The 11,698-nt window shown below is 41.9% G+C and overlaps 1 non-coding gene across 1 annotated transcript; it reads left to right on the top strand.

Annotated features, from left to right (window-relative positions):
* The first annotated feature begins 9,275 nt into the window (after window positions 1–9,275).
* Window positions 9,276–11,264, top strand: LOC143206377 (small subunit ribosomal RNA). The gene has a single exon (XR_013008352.1). It is a non-coding gene; the product is annotated as a small subunit ribosomal RNA (ribosomal RNA).
* Window positions 11,265–11,698: the final 434 nt, after the last annotated feature.

Genomic DNA, 11,698 nt, shown 5'->3' with positions numbered 1-11,698 from the left:
TACTATCTGTTTTTTTCGGTAACAATACGGCCTGGATGTTTGGTAGAACGCCGCCCTGGGCTATAGTAACACCGGAGAGGAGTTTGTTCAGTTCTTCGTCATTTCTGATGGCCAATTGTAAATGCCTAGGGATAATCCTTGTTTTCTTGTTGTCTCTAGCGGCGTTACCTGCCAACTCGAGAACTTCGGCCGCCAAATATTCCATTACGGCAGCTAAGTAGACGGGAGCACCGGCCCCTACGCGTTCGGCATAATTTCCTTTCCTTAAAAGCCGGTGAATACGGCCAACAGGAAATTGTAATCCCGCTCGGTTGGAACGAGATTTCGCCTTTCCCTTCACTTTTCCACCCTTACCACGTCCAGACATTGTATTGCTAACTTTTTTAAACTAAAAATAACCGAAAAACTAATGGCGACAACGCTCACGTCCTTTCGACAACGAATGAACAACTGGCAGTGAACTGTCCAGCGAATAGCTTTTATTCGGCAACTTCTCAAAACACTAGTACGTTTCCTACTCGACCAATCAGAGCTTTCTACGACATAACGCCAAGAATGGGCGGAGCTTAGAAGTGTAGCGTCATTTATCAAATAATTAAACGACTATAGGTATATTTCGGTTTAGTCTTTTATCTTTTGCTGTATGGGTAGGTCGCGAATCTCATTCGTTTAAAATGCCACCGAAGACAAGCGGTAAAGCGGCAAAAAAGGCTGGAAAAGCCCAGAAAAACATTTCTAAGAGCGATAAGAAAAAGAAGCGTAGGAGGAAGGAAAGCTACGCGATTTACATATACAAAGTTTTAAAGCAGGTTCATCCCGATACGGGTATTTCCAGCAAGGCCATGTCGATTATGAATTCTTTCGTGAACGATATATTCGAAAGGATAGCCGCCGAAGCGTCGCGCCTCGCCCATTACAATAAAAGATCGACCATCACGAGCAGAGAAATCCAAACCGCCGTTAGGTTATTGTTACCCGGTGAATTGGCTAAGCATGCCGTTAGCGAAGGTACCAAAGCTGTCACTAAATATACCAGTTCTAAGTAAACGAAATATATTATTTTGAAGGTGATCATAATAATATGAAGGGTGGAAAACGGCTCTTTTCAGAGCCCCAAAATGTTTAAAGAAGAAAAAAAGAAATAAACTATTGTTAAGAAGATAGGATATATACGAAGTCAAATAAATTAAAATATAGTAATCGTTCATAAAAATGTTAAAATATCCAGAAAAAAATATTTTATTTTATATATTCATTCCTTTACGGTAACATAATAACAGTATATGTGATACCCCTTTCTTATCGTGATATAAACTTCAAGTCAATCCAGCAGGTGTTCACACCTTATTACTAAGGATTCCTCAATATTCACAATATATTTGTGAGCATAATATTCTAAATTCAATTCACAAATATTATAACTAAAGCGTCATATAAACGGAAAAAATATCAATGTCTCTTTTTTCTAATAGAAGTTGGTGGTTCTGAGAAGAACCTTTTTTTTTCATATAAATACAAAAAACGACCTTAATATAGGACAGCCGTAGCATTTATGCACGTTCGCCTCTAATGCGTCTGGCTAATTGAATGTCCTTAGGCATGATAGTTACTCGTTTAGCATGGATCGCACACAAATTGGTGTCTTCAAAGAGACCAACCAAATAGGCCTCGCTAGCTTCTTGCAAAGCCATCACTGCCGAACTTTGGAAACGTAAATCGGTCTTGAAATCCTGAGCGATTTCGCGAACCAATCGTTGGAAAGGCAATTTCCTAATCAATAATTCGGTACTCTTCTGATAGCGTCGGATTTCTCTTAGAGCGACCGTACCGGGTCTGTAACGATGCGGTTTTTTAACACCACCGGTAGCGGGAGCGCTTTTCCTGGCTGCTTTAGTAGCCAATTGTTTTCTGGGAGCCTTACCTCCGGTTGATTTTCGAGCAGTTTGCTTGGTACGAGCCATCGTCTAAACGGGTCTGACTTCAAACGTGTAGGAAGAATTACAAGCGCAAGCACCAACGAACTTTTGGAAACTGATCGAAGGTGTCAAAGAAATCTCCCTTTTTAATAATGTGTGAAGATATTCTGATTGGTCCGGCTAGCATCTGTGGGCGGGACCCGATTCGAACTCAACAAAACCCATGGTAGGATTTGAAATTGAAATAGTTACCCGTAGTATTCGAGGTGTACGCTGCACAATTCGATTATAAATTTGCTTTCTTTTAATACTAAATTGAATAAATCATGACGGGCAGAGGTAAAGGTGGTAAAGGTTTGGGAAAAGGAGGCGCTAAGCGGCATCGTAAAGTGCTTCGTGATAATATCCAAGGTATTACGAAACCCGCCATCAGAAGATTGGCTAGGCGGGGTGGAGTTAAACGTATATCCGGTCTAATTTATGAAGAAACCAGAGGTGTATTAAAAGTATTTTTGGAAAACGTTATCAGAGACGCCGTCACTTATACCGAACACGCCAAAAGGAAAACCGTTACTGCCATGGATGTAGTATACGCCCTCAAACGCCAAGGACGAACCCTATACGGATTTGGCGGTTAAATAAAGTATTATATATGCTGACCAATTAAAACAGAACAACGTATCTATTCAACTAAAGAAAACAACGGTTCTTTTCAGAGCCACAAATTTACTAGCATAAAAAAAGAAATTTATTATTCGAAAATGGACTAAGATGACGTTAAATTTTATTAAATATCTGCTCCTTTCATCTAAGATTTACTTGTAAAGTAACAAATATACTGCATTATAATAGACGATCGTAATATAAAAAGATAGATAAAGTTTAAAATAAGATTTCATAATAAATGTTAGGTTAATGACAAGAATGTAAATGATGGTGAACACTCGAATACCGAATCTTCGTTGAAGCTTTAATATAGTTTTCCTTTAGAGAGAAAATACTCCGAGATAAACTTCGCGTCGATGAGCTTGGAGAATCCTTAAGATTTCAAAGAAGGTACGGTAGTTCTACGCACGTATGTATGGAGATCGCGTTCCATGTATTTATTGACTTTAGATAACTATTTATGAAAACAGATTTCAACTAAAGAAGCAAAATATACTATAATATATATGAGCATTGTATCGATACAGAAGGGTTTGACACGATATTCTTATAGACGTCTCGATATCGTTGCTCACCCGATACGTTCGATTGTAACCCAGAGTTCGGATGGTGTTAAGAAACCGTTAAATAAGAAGTATATTAGTATAGGATCGGTTAATTTTCATGTCATTGTTTTCTTACAGTTAATTCGACAACGGTACGTTTCGATATAGATTCGTTTTGGACAACGAACAATCTGTACCGCATCAATTAGGAATAATATGTCTCGTTTCTCCAATAATAGCATTAGATCTGTACGGAATTGCATTTATATCAAAAGACGATATATCGGGGGACGTAGATTTGAAAAGATATATTTTCATAGTTATAACCGAAAGTCTATAACTCGAATGTAAATTGGTAGTTTCGACGGAATCGAGAGCAACGCTTGATTTTGTGCTTCCTTCTAAGACGATAGTCAACGTAAAATTTATTGGTAAAGTTTGCTACTTCTACTACGTTTTATCTTTTAACGCCTCGAACATAAATCGTATGATATTCTAAAGGATTTATGTATTTAATATGAGAAATAAGTAAACGGTTCCAAGCTCGATGAACGTTTCGACGAAGCCGGAATATGGAACGTCGTTCGCGCTCGACCGTTCAGTCCTCCGTTCGGCTCATATCATATAGGGTACGCATTAAATGAGAGCGACCGCCAGACAGTTAAAATACGCGAACGAGAAGCATACGCACGTACGTAACTTTGTCAAACGAATCGTGATTAGAACGTTCTTATAAGAAAATTAAGAAATTATATCAGAATGTCGGACGTCGATATTAGCGGACAAGCGGTTTCTCCTTCGTCGAATCAAGGGAGTGGAGGAAATTCCGCCGCCGTTGTTAACGCATCGTCAACAGGCACACCGGCCGGGTCGAATTCATCTTCGGTGTCGGCTACGGGAGCCGCATCAGCTACAGCCGGTAGCGCAGGTTCGTCTGCAGGAGGGAAGAAAGAAAAATCCACTTCGAGCAAGGCGAAGAGTTCTAAATCGAAAGTTAGTCATCCTCCGATCGCTGATATGGTAACGAGTGCAATTAAAGGATTGAAAGAGAAAGGCGGAACTTCCTTCAGAGCTATTAAAAAATACATAGCGGCCAATTACAAAGTGGATGCTGACAAATTATCGCCCTTTATAAAGAAATATATAAAGACGTGGATCGCTTCGGGTGTTTTGGTACAAACGAAGGGCAAAGGAGCTTCCGGATCATTTAAATTAGCGGCTTCGGCACGTAAAGCAGGAGGTACGACAGCCGCAGGTACGAAGAAAAGAAAAACGGCCACTGCCAAAACCGGACAGAAAAATAAACGAAAACCAGTAGGAGGTGCCGCGACAGCTACGACAGCCGGTGGTAAAAAAGCGTCTGCCAAAAAAACCTCAGAGAAAACGGAAAAAAAGACGACCGCCGCCTCCGCCTCAACTAAGAAAACCACAGCTAAAAGTAAGAAAGGTGAATCTGCAACTTTGGCCGAGAAAAAAGCTTCTGCCAAAAAAGCCGTCGAAAAGAAAACAGGAAAGAAATCTACCGCCGCCACGACTACGTCCGCTTCCAATGCCGCCGCTAATAGTTCATCTTCGAAAGCAGCAAAAAGCAACACGGCCGCAAGATCCCCGAAATCGCCTTCCAAAGCGAAAAAATCTAATAAAGCCGGACCTACGAAAAAGCCCAAGGCGCCTAAACCGAAAAGTGCTAAGACGACGACCTCAACTGTTCGTGTTGCCGCTGGTGAAGGTGCGAAAACTAAAAAACCAGTATCACCAAAGAAAAAGAAATAAAACTATTTCTACTACGTATGACGATATATTAAACAGGCGACACATTTCATCGTCAGATCAAGAAGACACGGAGTTGAAAATTACAAATATCCCGACACTCCTGGACGTGCTACGACTTCCCTAAAAAATACGTTCGTCCAAGACCGTATTTTTTTAATAGAAAAAAAAACGGTTCTTTTCAGAACCACAATATAACTTTATAAAAGAAAGAATATTTATATAATTTATTTATTATCTTATTATTACTTAAATGATTATTTTCTAGATAGAGCCGTAACTAATTAGGGAACCGATCGATCGATACTCTAAAACAGTAATAAAGGAATATTCAGTACAGATCAGATTATTTATAAATTTTCTAGTTAATATTTATTCTTTAATAAGAACGCGTATTCTAACTTCTTTTTTATACGATTTTGTTGGCCCTGAAAAGGACCGATATTAAAGGGCGTATGCAAAACTTTAAACGGTTTGCGTTATCTATTTGGTTTTGCTGTCTGTCTTTTTAGGCAATAATACTGCTTGAATGTTAGGCAAGACGCCGCCCTGGGCAATAGTAACGCCAGATAACAGTTTATTCAATTCCTCGTCGTTTCTGATGGCCAATTGTAAATGCCTAGGGATAATCCTTGTTTTCTTGTTGTCTCTAGCGGCGTTACCCGCCAACTCGAGAACTTCGGCCGCCAGATATTCCATTACGGCAGCTAAGTAAACGGGAGCACCGGCCCCTACGCGTTCGGCATAATTTCCTTTCCTTAGAAGTCGGTGAATACGACCGACAGGAAATTGTAATCCCGCACGATTGGAACGAGACTTCGCCTTTCCCTTCACTTTTCCGCCTTTACCACGTCCGGACATGTTAATCTCGATCGTTGTTAGATACTGCTCACCTTTAAATCAAAAACGGTACTGGAAATTTCTTACAGATCGGCCTGGAATTTTGTCCGCGAGCCAAACTCGTTATATCATACGCGACCAATCAGACTCTAACTCGGGCTATGGGCGGGGCTTAGAAGTGTTCCTTCGAATGTTATAAGTTCTAGAATTAAAGGCATTTTTTTAGTTAAGTACTCTTTGAGGTACGTGAGACGTCGGGATTTTTATTTCGAAATGCCACCGAAGACAAGCGGTAAGGCGGCCAAGAAAGCCGGAAAAGCCCAGAAAAATATCTCTAAGAGCGACAAGAAAAAGAAGCGCAGGAGGAAGGAAAGCTATGCGATTTACATATACAAAGTTTTAAAGCAGGTTCATCCCGATACGGGTATCTCCAGCAAGGCCATGTCGATCATGAATTCTTTCGTGAACGATATATTCGAAAGGATAGCCGCCGAAGCGTCGCGTCTCGCCCATTACAATAAGAGATCAACGATCACGAGCAGAGAAATCCAAACCGCCGTTAGGTTATTGTTACCCGGTGAGTTGGCTAAGCACGCCGTTAGCGAAGGTACCAAAGCAGTCACCAAATATACCAGTTCTAAGTAAATTAATTCACATACCTATGTGTGTTTCAATATACTACTTACCTGCAAAATCGGTTCTTTTCAGAACCACAATTGGATATACATTTTAAAAAATGAAATGTTAAACAGTAGCTGACATTTTATAAAAACAGAATTTTCAGATATATATATATATATTGTAGTTATTGTATTGAATTATATTATATCATTATAATCTGTTATATAGTAAGTATATAGAATAAGTTTTGTAAAAATGGTACGGCCCGAGATTGTTATTTAAAAATAAGGTAAAGTATTTCTGGAGTGACTTCGAAAATATGTGTATTCATTTTTATTACGTTTATGACTATATGATAATTAATTTATTTTTCCTAACTGTGGCTAATTGTGGATTGTGGCTAATTTCTACACGATAAGTATTAATCACGGGAACGTCTCGAAATGAACAAATAGGAACTGTAATTAATCAAGAATTTAGAATGGAACTATCGTCCTAATATAATGAGGATCGTCAAAGAGAAGATACTTTTTTTTTCGTTTACTAGGTTGACCTTGCTTGGGGACAGTGGAACTCAGTGGAAAATCGCTGATGGTGGGTGAGGAGGATAGGCCTGTGGTCAGAATCGATATCTTGGAGTACTTGCAGGTCAGAGGCTTGATTCGAATTTTGATAGATAAAAAAGTCAATTATTGTCGGTCGATTGGAGGAGTAGTGAGTTGGTTCGCTTGGAGCAATAAGCCCAAGTTCCAACTCATCTATTATCCCGGCCGATAGTAATTCTTCCAATAGCTGTGTGGTTGATGGCGTTGAAAATGGCCTGAAAATCTCCTTGGTCATCTGAATATGTTCCGAAGAGTATTTCGCCAATGGAGATCGGGTTCGTGTTCTAGTGGAATCCAGACCAGCCAGACGACTGTTATCTTGAGTTCCCCGTACATGAGTGGGGGGAGGAATTGGTCTTTTGGGTTTGGTTGTTTTTGGAGTAGGTCGGCACTTGCATCCCGAGTAATTTGCGGTGTATGGTTCTCAACAGTTGGTGCATTTCGGCGGGGAATTTCTGTCTTTGGGACTTGACGTAGGCCGGAGTGGCTTTACAGTTGGCCGATGAATGACCGTAGAATTGGCAGTTAAAACGTTGAACGCGCCTGCCGTTGCCGCGCTGGGCTTGGACTTTTACCACCTGATTCATTAGGCGGTCGACCGCGAAGATACGGCGTTCCTCTCGAGGAACCGACCAACATGGATTGGATTGAAACCGAGCTTCATGAGCGCGGTTCGGACTTCGAGTTACCATTACGTCGAGAGAGAAATATAATATATTAGCTGACCCCGCAGACACTCCGTACCCTGTACTCAATGGATAAATAAAGGATTCATTCTATCAAATTCTTCGTTCAAATCACTTTCGAATCATCCTTAGGAACATTCTGATATCGGAAAACCTTATCCGTAGTCGATAAACGATATCTAACGGATGAATTATAGAAAATGGCCAATAAGCGGCAAATATCCGATCGTAAGGGTGCACCATCGTTTCGGCGAATCATTCTTTTGGAATCTTACGTTCTACAAGCAAAACATTTATTCATAGGTATATACCGATAATAACGAACGGGCCGACGTAACAACCTAAAATGTCCTGAAATACGTGAGAACAGTTTTACTCCGATCGCCGTATCGATATGTGACAGTATCCATCCTATGAAGGATCTTTACATTCTACTAGCATAATTTTATGGATCGGAATTTTCCGACTTTTAAAGAACGTGATCGGCAGTCTAGAAACGGCCTGAGGACGTATTAACACGAGAGGTTAAAATTATTGCTTTAGAAGTTCACGTTGTCTAAAGCTAAAGTTTATTCATCGGAACATTCCGATAATAACGAGAACGGGCAGACGTAAAAACGAAAAATTTGCGCAACGTCCGTATAAACGATCTGTTCTAAAACACCCATACATTTCCGATAGCTGGCGAGAGACCCGCGCTTAAATCGTGTGCGCTTCTACGTGGGGCGATACGAGAGACGGATACGACGGGTCGGGTCGACCGGCGCTGTGACACTTTTACCGAGTGGCTTTTGATCAGCGAAGGTGGTATTACATATTATATGTTAATATATAAGATCCGAACCGTATTTTTTTATTTATCTAAATAAAAAGCGTATTTCGTCGTGTTATTATATATTCGTAACGCTCTCGCGATTTTGTATCGTCGTTTCGTTGTTCTTCCTGGTCGGTTTTTTTCGATATATCGGGAAGCGTACGACGACGACGACGGTATCACTGCGAGATCGCGAATTCGGCGGGAACATTCGGCTTCGTTAGAAGAAGATGATCCACGATTCATATGCGATTGGAATTATTATTTTTATGGACGTATCGGTTTTTCATCGGAACGTTCATAAAACAGCAACACATTTTGCGATAGCTCTCTGCTCTCCGAGCGAGAATAAAATAAAAAATCACGAAACGTTTCTCGTACGAGGTTTCCTTGTCGCTTTATATATTTCTATCTAGCGAAGGGTTCGGAGAGAATGTTTTTCGAGGTCTTATAAACGCCGAACGATATTTTGCGGCATCCAATTTTCGACGTAGTCGACGATCGTCGTCGATAATCGAGATAATTGGGTGCCTAGTCGATCGGTTGTGTATAAAAAAAACAAAAGATGTGTCTAAGATGATGATATCGTTTTGTTTTATTAGACAACTAATATTAAAATGTAAGAGCGTGGCGCCTCGGACCGGTTTTTCCGTCGTCTAGGCGCGCTATCATGCACCTCCTTTTTATTAGTCGTCGATATATATTATATATCGTCGTCTTACGCACACGTTTCTTTATAAGTCAAACTTATAAAATAAACTGTGTCTGTATTTGTTTTATCTGCTTCGTGTCGATAAAATAATAAGAACAGTTCCCTGGTTGATCCTGCCAGTAGTCATATGCTTGTCTCAAAGATTAAGCCATGCATGTCTCAGTACATACCGAATTAAGGTGAAACCGCGAAAGGCTCATTAAATCAGTTATGGTTCCTTAGATCGTACCCACAATTACTTGGATAACTGTGGTAATTCTAGAGCTAATACATGCAAACAGAGCTCCGACCAGAGATGGAAGGAGTGCTTTTATTAGATCAAAACCAATCGGTTTCGGGTTCGCGCTCGTCATCGTACAACTTGGTGACTCTGAATAACTTTAAGCTGATCGCACGGTCTCGCACCGGCGACACATCTTTCAAATGTCTGCCTTATCAACTGTCGATGGTAGGTTCTGCGCCTACCATGGTCGTAACGGGTAACGGGGAATCAGGGTTCGATTCCGGAGAGGGAGCCTGAGAAACGGCTACCACATCCAAGGAAGGCAGCAGGCGCGCAAATTACCCACTCCCGGCACGGGGAGGTAGTGACGAAAAATAACGATACGGGACTCATCCGAGGCCCCGTAATCGGAATGAGTACACTCTAAACCCTTTAACGAGGATCAATTGGAGGGCCAGTCTGGTGCCAGCAGCCGCGGTAATTCCAGCTCCAATAGCGTATATTAAAGTTGTTGCGGTTAAAAAGCTCGTAGTCGAATTTGTGTCTCGCGCCGCCGGTTCATCGTTCGCGGTGTTAACTGGCGTGTTTTTCGCGAGACGTCCTGCCGGTGGGCTTAGTCGTGTCGCGTCGCCGTCGCGCGTGCGTTTCGGCGTGCGTGTTGTGCGCGTCGTGGTTACGACGGCCCAACTCAATCCTGCCGCGGTGCTCTTTACTGAGTGTCGAGGTGGGCCGGCACGTTTACTTTGAACAAATTAGAGTGCTCAAAGCAGGCTAAAATTTCGCCTGAATACTGTATGCATGGAATAATGGAATAGGACCTCGGTTCTATTTTGTTGGTTTTCGGAACCCCGAGGTAATGATTAATAGGAACGGATGGGGGCATTCGTATTGCGACGTTAGAGGTGAAATTCTTGGATCGTCGCAAGACGAACAGAAGCGAAAGCATTTGCCAAAAACGCTTTCATTGATCAAGAACGAAAGTTAGAGGTTCGAAGGCGATCAGATACCGCCCTAGTTCTAACCTTAAACGATGCCAGCTAGCGATCCGTCGACGTTCCCTAATATGACTCGACGGGCAGCTTCCGGGAAACCAAAGCTTTTGGGTTCCGGGGGAAGTATGGTTGCAAAGCTGAAACTTAAAGGAATTGACGGAAGGGCACCACCAGGAGTGGAGCCTGCGGCTTAATTTGACTCAACACGGGAAACCTCACCAGGCCCGGACACCGGAAGGATTGACAGATTGAGAGCTCTTTCTTGATTCGGTGGGTGGTGGTGCATGGCCGTTCTTAGTTGGTGGAGCGATTTGTCTGGTTAATTCCGATAACGAACGAGACTCTAGCCTGCTAACTAGGCGCTTTTTGACATCCTAAAGGCCCGCCGGCCGCGTTGCTTTCGGGTTTCGCGGTTCGTGCGCGGTTTTTACTGTCGGCGTACAAACTATTCTTCTTAGAGGGACAGGCGGCTTCTAGCCGCACGAGATTGAGCAATAACAGGTCTGTGATGCCCTTAGATGTTCTGGGCCGCACGCGCGCTACACTGAAGGAATCAGCGTGTCTTCCCTGGCCGAGCGGCCCGGGTAACCCGCTGAACCTCCTTCGTGCTAGGGATTGGGGCTTGCAATTGTTCCCCATGAACGAGGAATTCCCAGTAAGCGCGAGTCATAAGCTCGCGTTGATTACGTCCCTGCCCTTTGTACACACCGCCCGTCGCTACTACCGATTGAATGATTTAGTGAGGTCTTCGGATCGACACGCGATGGCGTTTCGGCGTCGTCGATGTGTAGGAAAAGATGACCAAACTTGATCATTTAGAGGAAGTAAAAGTCGTAACAAGGTTTCCGTAGGTGAACCTGCGGAAGGATCATTACAGTGTGTTGTTATGCCTATATATATATAATAGGTAAACGTACAAGTCTGTAAAAATCATTGTCGAACGTTAAAGAGCCATCTACGAAGTTCGGAAGTTCCGATCGAATTTCGACGTCGTCAACGTAGCTGTTTTCGGGTACCTATAATATATGGTTTTAAAAGATGTACGCCCGAAAGCGGAGATATATACGATGAAGATGTTGTTATATAGGACGACGAGTAATAATCGTCGGCCTACGACGGATTTCGTTATAAATGGACAAATCGAGCGCAAAATAAAACGATTTTGCCAATTATATTTCTAATCGACGTTTCGATCCTCATATCGACGAACATATACGATGATCGGTAATGTGATTAGTTTACGAAAATCTTATCACCCTTCGTTTGTTTCATTCCAAAAGGGTGAGATTTAGTTTACGAAAATATTGC

The sequence above is a fragment of the Rhynchophorus ferrugineus genome, unplaced genomic scaffold (genome assembly GCF_030347505.1).
Source record: "Rhynchophorus ferrugineus isolate W39M unplaced genomic scaffold, kcgeb_rfMv2 rfM664, whole genome shotgun sequence".
In the NCBI taxonomy this organism is placed as follows: Eukaryota; Metazoa; Arthropoda; class Insecta; order Coleoptera; family Curculionidae; genus Rhynchophorus; species Rhynchophorus ferrugineus.
The sequence above is the reverse complement of the archived record's forward strand: the minus strand, read 5'-3'. Positions and strand labels throughout refer to the sequence as shown.